We start from the raw sequence: 13,121 nt of genomic DNA on the forward strand, positions 1-13,121 counted from the left end.
CAAAAACAAATGCCTACTTACTGTGCTGCACTCTTGTGGGGTCAGAGCAGATTCAAGCCAATTTGAAGAGGAGGAGGACGGCCGGGAGTCCTCCCTCCTCAGCCCGAGCTTGTGGTGCTGAAAGGACAGCGCCTCGCGTGTGTCTGGATCGGAGCTTCTGAGAGCAGGCGTGAGCGAGCGGGGAAGAGCTCCTGGCAGCTGCCTGCCTGCTTGCTCGCTCGCGCCCCCTCCTACCGGGGAACGCGCTCCCACACCATCTGTCATCTGGCACCACCTGCTGTTTCTTATGCATGACCACAACCACTGCATGGGGCAAAATGGTTTCAAGAAAGTGGGAGGGATTTTGGCCAAATCAAAAATAATAATAATAATATGCACCATATAGTAAGTAATTCTTGAACCTTTGGAAAAACTGGAAAAGCAGGCACATTCATTAGGGAAGAGATCGCCTCCTAAGACCTTCCAGAACAATATCATAAAACACAGAATGGTTCAAGACCTCTACTGTGCTCTGACCCTGTGGTCAGGACAGAAGGGAAATATATTTATTGTGTATCTTTCATGCAGTGGGCACTTTTCCAGCCTCTTTCAGACTATTTCCCTCATTTGCAACATGGGGTTTCTAATAGTACATACATGATGGGGTCAGTACAAAGCATGAAATGGGATAGCATAGGGAATGCATTTAGCACAGAGCAGCGACTATGGCAAGCACTGCATTCACATTTGCTACTACATTCAACATTGTACTCTGATCATACAGGTCAGCCAAGGTAACTAGAGCTGGAATTTGAAAGCTGATCGGTGGCCACCAAAATTTGTATCCAGCCCAGGACATTATATGGCTTCCAAGTTGGTGTCTGGAATCAGAGAGGGCCAAGGCCTAGTGTCTTCTCTACCAAATTCTGGCTGTAAGGATTTTGGACATTTTGTATTCATTCTTTAAACCTCCCTTTCCTTATCTCTGGTGTAAGAATAATAATATCTCTCTTGCAGAGTGATTGTAAATATGAGAAGAGATTGTGCTCAAAGAAACTCTTTATTACTTAGGGACAAGGTTCTGAATGGCTGAATTATTTCATCCCTGGGGATTGCGCATAGATTCTCTTCAAATCCTCTGAGGTCAAGGCTGTTGCCACTGTCTTCACTAAGCTGTGGTTCAAGCCACTGATGGTTGTTCATTCCCAGCTGCAGTGCTGTTTATGATGCACTTCATGAGGCGCAGCTGTCTTGGCATTTGTAATAGGGTCCCCTTTTGCTTTCAAAAGTATTCTAGTTTATGTGATAAATTGTTAGGTCACCCTAGTTAGTGCTCATGTGCTGAGCACACACTCTACTAGCTAAAAGGTCAGGAGAAAACTTAGGTATTATATATACTGTTCAGTAATGAAACATGTGGAGAGGGGCGTGTGTGGAGGCGGGTGAGAGAAAGAGAGATTTTCTGAGACAACAAAGGCTAGCACATCTGAGCTGCACAGGGCTATATTAGTAGAAGTATGCATATATATGGTATGGGAGTGTCCCAGTAAATGTTAGTCCTCCACTCTCTTCTTTCCGAAGACCTAGATGATTTTTCAGGTGCAATCATTGTGACAGCACAATGGACAACCACGTGGAGTCAATTGTGAACGCTTGTGGTTAATCCTGTTATTGCTGCCTCCAGAGGAAAAAGAAATTCCCTTTGACATGTCTTGTGATTGATTCATACGTAGAAATCACACTTTTAATAATTCCAAGCCAAGCTTCTGCACAGCAAAGGAAATAATTAACAGACTAAAGAGACAACCTATAAAATGGAAGAAAATATCTGCAAACTATGCATCTGACCAGTGGTTAATACCCAGAATATATAAGAAACTCAAACAACTCAACAGCCAAAAAAAAAAAAAAAAAAATCTGATTTAAAAATTGGTAGCCAGGCACGGTGGCTCACGCCTGTAATCCCAGCACTTTGGAAGGCCGAGTCGGTGGATCACAAGGTCAGGAGTTTGAGACCAGCCTGACCAACATGGTGAAACCTCGTCTCAACTAAAAACACCAAAATTAGCCAGGCGTGGTGGTGAATGCCTGTAATCCCAGCTACTCAGGAGGCTGAGGCAGGAGAATCACTTGAACCTGTGAGGCAGAGGTTGCAGTGAGCTGAGAACACGCCACTGCACTCCAGCCTGGGTGACAGAGTGAGACTGTCTCAACAACAACAACAAAAAAAGGCAAAATACCTGAATAGACATTTCTCTAAAGAAGACATACAAATGGCTAACATGTATATGAAAAAGTGCTCAATGTCCCTAATCATCAGGGAAATGCAAATCAAAACTACAATGAGATATCACCTCGCCCCAACTACAATGGTTATCATTAAAAGACAAAAATAACAAATGCTGTCATGAACGTGGAGAAAGAGGAACTATTATACACTGTTAGTGCAAATGTAAATTAGTACAGCTATTATGAAGAACGGCGTGGAGGTTCCTCAAAAAAATTAAAAATAGAACTACCATATGATACAGCAATTCCACTACTGAATGTTCATTTAAAGGAAAGGAAGCCAGTATGTCAAAGAGATATTTGTACTCTCATGTTTATGACAGCACTATTCACAATAGCCAATTATTCAATATTCAATATTCAACCCAAGTGTGCATCCAACAAATAAATGGATTTTAAAAAGCTGATCTCTCTCTCTCTCTCTCCATATATATATATATGCACATATATATACACACACACACACGCACACATATACAGTGGAATACTATGCAGCCACAAAAAAAATAAATTATGTCATTTGTGGTTACATGGATGAACCTGGACATTCTGTTAAATGAAATAAGCCAGGTACAGAAGGACAAATACTGCATGATCTCACTAATGTGAAATCTTAAAAAAAAAAAAAAAAAGTTAATCTCATAGTAGTAAAGAGTAGAATAGTGCTTACCAGTGGCTGGAGATAGTAGGGAGCAGGCAAGAAGGGTTAGAGATTGGTCCAGGGGTACAAAGTTACAGTTAGACAGGAGGAATAAATTATGCTGTTACATTGCACAGCAGGGTAACTATGGTTAACAATATTGTATTGTATATTTTTAAAAGAGCTAAAACAATTTTGAATGTTCTCATACAAAGAGATGGTAAATAAATGAGATGGACATGCAAAATAGCCTGATTTTGTCACCATAGAATGTACACATATATCAGCTGGGCATGGTGGCTTACACCTGTAATCCCAGCACTTTGGGGAGCTGAGGCAGGCAGATCACCTGAGGTCAGGAATTCAAGACCAGCCTGGTCAATATGGTGAAACCCTGTCTCTACTAAAAATACAAAAATTAGCCAGACTTGGTGGCAGGTGCCTGTAATCCCAGCTACTCGGGAGGCTGAGGCAGGAGAATCACCTGGACCTGGGAAGTGGAGATTGCAGGGAGCAGAGATCATGCTACTGCACTCTAGCCTGGGTAACAGAGTAAGACTCCATCTCAAAAAAAAAAAAAAAAAAGAATGTATACATGTATCAAAACATCACACCATCCTCCATACATATGTACAATTATTATGTTAATTAAAAGCAAAGTTTAAAAAAATAATTTGAAGCCAGAGGTATTGAATTTAGTAAGGCCCAAGCCTGTCTCAAGGCAGTGGGAAATTCAGGCCTCCTGATATGTGAGGCCAGGAGAGAAGCTGCAGGAAGAAACAGACGGCTGAAGTGATATGGGAAACTTTCTTCTGGTTGGCGAGGTCCTATTTTTTCTTCTTCCAGCTATTTTGAAATATACAATAGATTTTTATAAATTATAGTTACATTACTGTGAGAAGTTCTTAATACAATAGACTACTATAGTATAACAGACTATTTTTCTGCTATGTAACGGTCTTTTTTTTAAGAGACAGGGTCTCGCTCTGTCACCCCCACTGGAGTGCAGTGGCACAATCCTATTATAGATCACTGCAACTTCAAACTCTTGGCCTCAAGTGATCCCACTGCCTTGGCCTCCCAAAGCACTGGGATTATAGGCATGAGCCACCTACGCCTGGCCTGGAGTTCTTTAAAATGTTTGTAGTTGAAAACAAAAATATGTTTGTAGTTGAAAAGAAGTAGTTACAATATCTTCTGATGAGGTATTCAATGTATGTAGAGTAATATATAAGACAACTGCAATACAAAGAATTGAGGCTAAAGGGACCAATATGGTGGGAATGTTTCTATATTCTACTTGAAGCGGCAAAAGTATTTATTCTAATTAAACTATGCAAAGTTAAATTTTTCTATTGTAATCTCTAGGGCAACTAAAAAATATACAAAGAGATATAGTCAAAATGCAATAGATCAAATGGGATACAAAAAATGTTTCAAAAGAAGGCAGAAAAGGAGAAGGAGAGGAACAAAAAAAAATTAGGGGACAAGAAAACAAATAATGAAATAGTAGACTTCAAACATATCGGTAATTACATTAAATGTAAGTGGGCTAAACTAATTAAAAAGTTTGTCAAAATGGAGAAAAAACACAAACCAAATATATGCTGTCAACAAGAAATTCACTTCAAATGTAAAAATATAAGTAGATTCAAAGTAAAAGTGTGGACTCTGGGCTTTCAGCTCAGAGGAAGTCAAAGTGCAACCTTCTTCTGTCATGCAGCATCTGATTTCATCTAACATCAGCTGCCTCTTCCATGCCGTTCAGGTTCAAGCACACCAAGATGAAAGTTGTATACCTCAGGTACAGTGGTGGGGAAGTCAGTGTCATGCCTGCCCTGACCCCTGAGATCAACTCCATGGATCTGTCTCCAAATAAATGTTGGTGATGACATTGCCAAGAAAGCTAGTGACTGGAAGACCCTAAGGATTACAGTGAAATGAACCATTCAGAACACGCAGGCTCAGATGGAGGTGGTACATTCTGCCTCTGCACTAACATCAAAGTTCTCCAAGAATCACTCTGAGACAGAAAGCAGCAAAAAATAAAATAAAATAAAATAAAATAAAATAAAATAAAATGAATAAATAAAAGTAAGCAGGTTGGAAATATCATTTTTGTTGCAATTGTCAGCATTTCCCAATGCAGCACTGACATTTAGCTAGAGAACTCTCTGGAACCCTTAAAGAGCTCCTGGAGACTGTCCACCAACTGGTGGACTGCACTATTGATGGCTACCACCCTCGTGGCATCGTAGATGACATCGACAATGGCATAGTGGAATGTCCAGCTAGTTAACAACTACAAAGGAAAATATTTAAATGAAAGATCATTTGACAACCAAAAAAAAAAAAAAAACCAGTAAAGGGATGAAACAAGATACACCAATGTAACATTGACCAAAAGAAAGCTGGAGTAGCTATATTAATATCAAACAAACCATCCAGAGCAAAGAAGAGAGAGATAAAGAGGGACATTACACATGATAAAAGGTCAATTCACTAAGAAGACATAACAATCCTAAATGCGTACGAACCTAGTAACAAAGCTTCAAAATGCGTGGACCAAAACCTGACAGAACTAAAAAGAGAAAAAGACAAAACTGCAATTATAGTTGGAATCTTCAATACTTCTCTCCCTTTAATTGACTGATAGGGCAAACAGAAAATTCAGGAATATTACCATTTTGGACTGGATAATTATGGTGAGAGCTGTGGGGTAAGGCTGTTCTGTGTATTGCAGGATGCTTAGCGGCATCTCTGTTTCTAACTACCAGATGCCACCAGCATCTCCTCCTAAGCTGTGATTATCAAAAAGGTCTCCAGATACTGACAAATGTCCCCTGAGGGAAGTGGGGGAAAATCATTCTCAGTTGAGAACCACTGCTATAGAAGAACAGAACATCATCAATTAACTGGATCTAACTGACATTTATGGAATAATTCACCCAAAACAGGAGAATAAACATTTTTTTTAGTGCACATTGAACACATACCAAGATAGACCACATCCAAGTTATAAAACAAACCTGAAAAAAAATTAAACTTGAGATAATACAAAAAAAATGTTCTCTGACTATAATGGAATTAGACCAAAAATCAATGACAGAATAGTAACAGGAAAGTCTCCAAACAGAAGTTAAACAACATGCTTCGAAATAATTCATATATCAAAAAGAAAGTCTCAAGAAAAATGAGAACACATGTTGAACGGAACAAAAATGAAAATACAAGATATCAAAATTTGAGGAGTGCACCTTCAGTAGTAATGAGAGAAAAATTTGCAGCATTAAATGTGTGTATTATAAAAGAAGAAAGCTTTCAAATAAATCATCTAACCTTTCACCCAGAAATAAGAAGAGCAAAATAAACCCAAAGCAAACAGAAGGAAAGACATAATAAACACCAGAAATCAATATAACTGAAAACAGAAACACAATGGAGCTAATCAACAAAGGCAAAAGCTGGTTCTTTAAAAAGATTAGTAAATTTGGCCAGGCCAAGTGGCTCATGCCTGTAATCCCAGCACCTTGGAAGGCCAAAGCAGGAGGATCATTTGAGCCCAGGAGTTCCAGATGAGCCTGGGCACCATAGGAGACCCCATCTCTACAAAAAATTTAAAAATTAGTCAGGCATAGTGGCACATACCTGTAGTCCCAGCTACTCAGGAGGCTGGAATTACAGGCATGAGCCACTCAATTACAGGCATGAGCCACTTGGAAGAATCACTCAAGCCAGAGAAGTCAAGGCTGCAGTGAGCTATGATAGAGTCACTGCACTCCAGCCTCAGTGACAGAGCAAAACTCTATTTCAAAAAAATTTAAATTTAAATTTAAAAATTTGTAACTTTGATACAACTCTAGAAAGACTGACAAAGAGGAAAGATAGAACACACAAATTACTAATCTCATGAATGATAAGAGGCACTAATGCTACAGAGTGTGAAGACACTAAAAGGGTAAGAGACTACTACAAACAATGCTATGTACATAAATTTGATAAAGTAGATTAAATGGGCCAATTTCTCCCATAGACTAGCAAAACTTACTGAAGACGAAATGGTAATCTGAATGATAATCCTAACTATTAAGGGAATTGAATTTGTAGTAAAAATCTTCCCCCAAAAAGGAATCTTCAAACCAGACAGTTTCACCATGGGAACACATGTTTAAAAAAAAAAAAAAAAATTCTATACAATCTCTTCTAGAAAACAGAAGAAGAGATAAACAGTTCCCAATTTATTCTATGAGGCCAGCATTACTTTCATACCAAAACCAAAGACAGTCCAAGACAAGAAAAATACAGGCCAATATGCCTCATGAACATACGTGCAAAACTTTTCAACAAAATATTAGAAAATCAAATCCAGCAACAGACAAAAAGAATAATACACCATAGGCTTTATCCTAGGAGCAAAATTGATGAAGAGAAAAACATTTAATAAAATTTATGTCCATTCACAATAAAAACTCTCAGCAAACTTGGAACAAAAGGAAACTAGGCTTGATAAAGGACATCTTAAAAATAAAATAAAACTTGGCCAAGCATAATGGCTCATGCCTGTAATCACAGCACTTTGGGAGGCAGAGTTGGGAGGATCACTTGAGGCCAGGAGTTTGAAACCAGCCTAAGCAACATAGTGGGAGCCCCATCTCTGCAAACAATTTTAAAATTAACACTATGTTATACTTAATAGTAAAAGACAAAACACCTTCCTCCTAATATCTGAAACAAAGGAACACTCTCACCACTCTTATTTAGAACTGTACTAGCCAGTGCAATGAAGCAGGAAAAATTAATAAGAGGCATACAGATTGGAGAGGAAGAAATAAAACTGTCTTTATTTGTAGAGAACATAATTGCTTGCATTAAAAAAAAGTATTTTTTAAATATCTTGAATCAATTTAATATGTGGGTTTAACATTCATGAATATATGAATATGCACAATTTAACCAATCATATTTCTATTTACCAGAAATGAATAATTAGAAATCAAAATGTTTTTTACAATACCATTTACAATAGTTCCCCAAAATAAAAAACCTTGCTATAAATCTAGCAAAATACATATAGGATCTGTATAGTGAAAATTACAAAATGCTTATGAAATATCCTAAAGGCCTAAGTAACTGAAGAATAACAAGTTCACTAATTGGACATTCAACATAGTAATGATGTCAAATCCATAAAAATTGGCCTATTTTTATGGTCAATTTTCATTAAAATAGGTCAATTTTCATAAAACGGGTCAATTTTCAATTCTAACCTCTGGCAGAAATTTTTGTAGATAAGGTTATTCCAAAATATATAGAGAGAGGCAAAATAACTATAATAACCAAAACAATTATTTTTAAAAAGAAAATAAAATTGAAAGAATCACACTATTCAATTTTAAGACTTACTATAAAGCTATAGTATTTTATACAGCACTGTAATGGCAATGGGATAGACATATAAATTAACGGGAGAGGTGAGAGAGCACAAAAATAGACCCACACAAATAATGGCCAATGGATTTTTGACAATAGCACAAATGCAATTCAGTGGAGAAAAGATGGTCTTTTTAAAATGATGTTGAATAATGAGCTTTAACCTAAACCTCATATCTTATATAAATATAGACTACACATCTAAAAGTGAAATATGAAACTAAAATGTTTGGAATAAATCATTGGAAAAAATATTTCATGTCCTAGGGTTAGGCAAATAGTTCATACACTTGACACCAAATGCAAAATCTATAAAAGAGAAGATTGATAAATTGGGGTTCATCAAACTTTAAGATTTTTGTTTTGCCAAAGACACTGTCAAGAAAAAATAATAAGACAAGCTAAAGACTTGGAGAAAATATTTGCAAATGTACCTGACAACAGACTATATTCAGAATATGTAAAGAACCCTCATAATTTGACAATAAAAAAACAAGCTATTAAAAAGTGGGCAAAAATCTTGGATGGATACTTCATCAAAGAGTATGAATAGATAGCAAATAAGCACATTAAAGGATGTTCAAAATCATTAGCATTACAGTCCTGGAGATCACATAATTAATTTAATCAGCCTTTGTGTGAATGAATCTATTAGATTCCTTCCCAAGAGCTCATTTGCACAGGGAAGGAAATGTAGCATGATTAAACGGAAGAAACAAATTTAAAAAAAAACAACGAAGGGTGGGCAGGGCCAAGATGGCTGACTAGCAGTGGTCAGAGGCTCCCACTGAGAAGAACCAAAACAGCATGAGAATCCTGCACTGGCAAGCGAGGTATCCATATTCTATCATCAGGACTGACTAAGTGGTTGGCATGACCCACAGAGAAAAATGAAAAGCAAGGTGGTGTGTTGGCCCACCTGAGAGCCACACAGGGCAAGGGGAGTCCTCACCCCCAGCCAAGGGAGGTGGTGAGTGAGCATGCTACCCAGCCTGGGAAACTGTGCTTTTTCCACAGATCTGTGCAACCCCAAATCAGAAGATCCCACTTGAGAGCCCATGCCACCAGGGCCTTGGGTCCCAATCACAGAGCCGCACAGGTTCTCAACAGCCACTCAGCTGGAATCTACCTAAGACTACCAAGTTCCCTGGGGGAGGGTTGGCAGCCAACGCTGCAGCAGCTAGCTGCCTAAGACACTGAACTCCCAGGGTTGGGGAGAAGGGCGGTAGCCATCACTATAGCTCCAGCGATTTTTCCCTGCTGGAGGTGAGGAGACTGGATGGCTTGGTCCCAAGAGGTATTCCCCACAGCACAGCACACTGGCTGTTGCAGACCATGACCAGACTGCCTCCTCAGGCTAGACCCTGACACATTCCTCCTCACTGGGCAGGGCCTCCCTGCAGGAACTCCAGGAACTCCAGCAACTCTAGCCAGGGTCTTAGGGACAGAGCTCTGATCTCCCTGGGCCTGAGCCTCTAGAAGGAGAGGCGGCCATGGTCTCCGTGGACCAGCAGACTTAATCTTTCCTTCTGCTAGTTCTGAGGAATCCAGGCAGCTCAGATAAGTGAGTTTCTCCCCTAATGCAGCACTATCTCTCCACCAAGGGACAGCCAAAGTGCTTTGTTAAATGGGTCCTGGTTCCCATGCCCCCCAGCTGGGTGAGACCCCATAAGAGGGGTTGCCAGACACCCTATAGAGGAGCATTCCTACTGGCATCAGGTTGGTGCCTCTCAAGATCAGAGATCCCAGAGAAAAGGCAAGCACCCATCTTTGCTGTTCTCCAGCCTCCTTGGGTGACATCTCCAGGTGTGGGAGATACCCAGATGAACAGGGCCTGAAATGAACTCCCGGCAAAATGCAGCAGCCCTACAGAAGAGGGACCTGACTACTGAAAGAAAAACGAACAAGCAGAAAGCAACAACAACAGCATCAACAAAAATCATCCCCACAAAAATCTCATCCAAAGGTCAGCAGCCTCAAAGATCAAAACTAGACAAACTCGTGAAGATGAGAAAGAACTAACGATAAAACAATGAAAATTCAAAAGGCCAGATCATTCTCCTCCAAATGATTGCAACATCTCTCCAGCAAGGGCACAGAACTGGATGGAGGATGAGATAGATGAATTGACAGAAGTAGACTTCAGAAGGTGGGTAATAACAAACTTCGCTGAGGTAAAGGAACATGTTTTAACCGAATGCAAAGAAGGTAAAAACCCATGATAAAAGGTTACAGGAACTGCCAACTAGAATAGCCAGTTCAGAGAGGAACATAAATGACCTGATGGAGCTGAAAAACACAGCACGAGAACTTTGTGATGCAAACACAAGTATCAAAAGCTGAATCAATCAAGTGGAAGAAAGAATGTCAGATATTGAAGACTATTTTACTGAATTAAGGCAGGCAGACAAGATTAGAGAAAAAAGAATGAAAAGGAATGAACAAAACCTCTGACAACTATGGGACTATGTAAAAAGACCAAACCTATGACTGATTGGAGTACCTGAAAGAGACGGGGAGAATGGGACCAAGTTGGAAAACACACTTCATGATATCATCCAGGAAAACCTTCCCAACCTAGCAAGACAAGCGAACACTCAAATTCAGGAAATACAGAGAACCCCAGTAGGATACTCCATGAGAAGATCAACCCCAAGATACATAATTATCAGATTCTCCAAGGTTGAAATGCAGGAAAAAATGTTAAGGGCAGCAAAAGAGAAAGGCCAGGTCACCTACAAAGGGAAGCCCATCAGACTAACAACAGCGGACCTCTCAGAAGAAACCCTGCAAGCCAGAAGAGAGTGAGGGCTGATATTCAACATTCTTAAAGAAAAAAAATTTCAACCCTGAATTTCATATCCAGCCAAACTAAGCTTCATAAGCAAAGGAGAAATAAAATACTTTTTAGACAAGCAAATGCTGAGTGAATTTGTCACCACTAGGCCTGTTTTGCAAGACCTCCTGAAGGAAGCACTAAATATGGAAAGGAAAAACTGGTACCTGCCACTGCAAAAACACACTGAAATACAAAGACCAATGGCACAGTGAAGAAACTGCATCAACTAGTGTGCAAAATAACTACTAGTATCATGATGATAGGATCACATTCACACATAACATTAACTAACCTTCAGTAAAAATGGGATAAATGCCCCAATTAAAAGACAGACTGGCAAACTGAATAAAGAGTCAAGACCCATCAGTGTGCTATATTCAAGAGACCCATCTCATGTTCAAAGACCTACATAGGCTCAAAATAAAGGGATGGAGAGAAATTTACCAAGCAAATGAAAAGCAGGAAAATGCAGAAGTTGCAATCCTAGTTTCTGACAAAACAGACTTTAAACCAACAAAGATCAAAAAAGACAAAGAAGGGCATTACATAATGGTAAAGAAATCAATTCAACAAGAAGAGCTAACTATCCTAAATACATATGCACCCAATGCAGGAGAACCCAGATTCATAAAACAAGTTCTTAGAAATCTACAGAGACTTAGACTCCCACATGGTAATAGTGGGAGACTTTAATACCCCACTGTCACTATTAGATCATCAAGACAAAAAATTAACAAGGATATTCAGGACTTGAACTCAGCTCTTGACAAGTAAACCTAAAAGATATCTACAGAACACTACATCCCAAAACAACAGAGTATACATTCTTCTCAGTGCCACATGGCACTTACTCTATAATTGATCACATAATTGGAAGTAAAACACTCCTCAGCAAATGTAAAAGAACTGAAATCACAACAAGCAGTCACTCAGACCACAGTGCAATCAAATTAGAACTCCAGATTAAGAAACTCACTCAAAACCACACAACTATATGGATATTGAACAACCTGCTCCTGAATGACTCCTGGGTAAATAACGAAATTAAAGCAGAAATCAGGAAGTGCTTTGAAATCAATGAGAACAAAGAGACAACATACCGAAATCTCTGGGATGCAGCTAAAGCAATGTTAAGAGGGATATTTATAGCACTAAATGCCCACATCAGAAAGTTACGAAGATCCCAAATTGATACCCTAACAGCACAACTCAAAGAACTAGAGAAGCAAGAGCAAACAAATCCAAAAGCTAGCAGGAGACAAGAAATAACTATGATCTGAGCAGAACTGAGATAGACACACACAAAAAAAATCCTTCCAAAAAATCAATGAATCTAGGAGCTTGTGTTTTGAAAACAATAATAAAATAGACCGCTAGCTAGACTAATAAGAAAGAATCAAATAGACACAACAAAAAATGATAAAGGGGATATCACCACTGACCCCACAGATATACAAAAAACCATCAGAGAATACAATAGCATACCTCTATGCAAATAAACTAGAACATCTAGAAGGAACGGATACACTCCTGGACACATACACCCTCCCAAGACTAAACCAGGAAGAAGTTGAATTCTTGAATAGACCAATAACAAGTTCTGAAATTGAGGCAGTAATAAATAGCCTATCAACCAAAAAAAGCCTAGGACCAGACAGATTCACAGCCAAATTCTACCAGAGGTACAAAGAGGAGCCGGTATCATTCCTTCTGAAACTATTTCAAAAAATCAAAAAGGAGAGACTTCTCCCTAACTCATTTTATGAGGCCAGAATCATCCTGATACCAAAATCTGGCAGAGATATAACAAAAAATAGAAACTTTAGGCCAATATCTCTGATGACCATCAACGAGAAATCCTAGATAAAATACTAGCAAACTGAATCCAGCAGCACATCAAAAAGCTTATCCACCATGATTAAGCTGGCATCCTCCCTGGGATGC

At 39.0% G+C, this 13,121-nt stretch overlaps 1 protein-coding gene across 1 annotated transcript in view; it reads right to left on the reverse strand.

Moving 5' to 3' along the window:
• Nucleotides 1-150, reverse strand: part of NSG2 (neuronal vesicle trafficking associated 2) — a 65,232-nt gene extending 65,082 nt beyond the window's left edge. Inside the window, exon 1 of the mRNA XM_050793312.1 lies at nt 22-150. The gene's annotated coding sequence lies outside the window, so the exon portion shown is untranslated. The remainder of the gene's footprint in view (nt 1-21) is intronic.
• Between the last annotated feature and the right edge of the window lie 12,971 nt (nt 151-13,121).

The sequence above is a fragment of the Macaca thibetana genome, chromosome 6 (assembly GCF_024542745.1).
Source record: "Macaca thibetana thibetana isolate TM-01 chromosome 6, ASM2454274v1, whole genome shotgun sequence".
Lineage (NCBI taxonomy): Eukaryota > Metazoa > Chordata > Mammalia > Primates > Cercopithecidae > Macaca > Macaca thibetana.